The following is an 884-nucleotide window of genomic DNA, read 5'->3' on the forward strand; positions in this document are numbered from 1 at the left end:
TTTTTTTTTTGGGGGGGGGGGGGTCGGTCATGGGGCTTGAACTCTGGGCTTGGGCCCTGTCCCTGCGCTCTTCTGCTCAAGGCGAGTGCTCTACCGATTGAGCCACAGCGCCACTTCCGGTTTTCTAGTGGTTTTTATTGGAGATAAGAATCTCATGGACTTTCCTGCCCAGGCTGGCTTTGAACTGTGATCCTCAGATCTCAGCCTCCTGAGTAGCTAGGATTTCAGGCATGAGCCACTGGCGCCCTGTTCCATAACTTTTTATTCTAATCCATCAGGCTCCATAACTTTTATTCTAATCCATCAGAAATGTCTTATCAATCTTGCCTCCAAATGTAAGATTTCATTCATCTGTTTCTCTGCCTATCTGCTGCCTTTACCCATCCCACCTATCTTTCCCCCTTACTGAAAGAGTCTAATTGGCCTTCCTGTTTCTACTCTTGCTCCTTAATGATCTAAACTCTTTGTAGCCTTCCTGATACATTCCAAATCTAAATTCAAAATTCAGAACCCACCAGTCTCCTTGTTAAATAAATGTCTCTCCTCTCTCTGCCTTTACATCTGCAAAACGCTTTACAGATCCATTTTTCTCATTCCTTTGTATATTGTATCAATGCATCAGGCATTCCCTCTTTTTCTTCTACCCTCTACCTTTCCTGGCTTGTTTCCTTTATAGCATCAGAAGGTAACCTTGAGGACAAGCATTGTCCTCTGTGCTAGGGCAGTTAATCGAAGGATTGGCAAATATTTATTGAACAAAGGAAACTGAGAGATCCATGAAAGTTAGTGCTTGCTTCAGCAGCACTAAAATTAGAAGGATACAGAAATTAGCATGGGCCCTTGACAAGGACAGCATATAAATTCATGAAGAGCTCCTTATTTTT

General features: G+C 43.0%; 1 pseudogene; it reads left to right on the forward strand.

The window, feature by feature from the left end:
- The first annotated feature begins 786 nt into the window (after window positions 1-786).
- LOC122111575 lies at window positions 787-884 on the forward strand (annotated as a pseudogene).

The sequence above is a fragment of the Dipodomys spectabilis genome, unplaced genomic scaffold, assembly GCF_019054845.1.
Source record: "Dipodomys spectabilis isolate Male_0828 unplaced genomic scaffold, ASM1905484v1 ptg000085l, whole genome shotgun sequence".
In the NCBI taxonomy this organism is placed as follows: Eukaryota; Metazoa; Chordata; class Mammalia; order Rodentia; family Heteromyidae; genus Dipodomys; species Dipodomys spectabilis.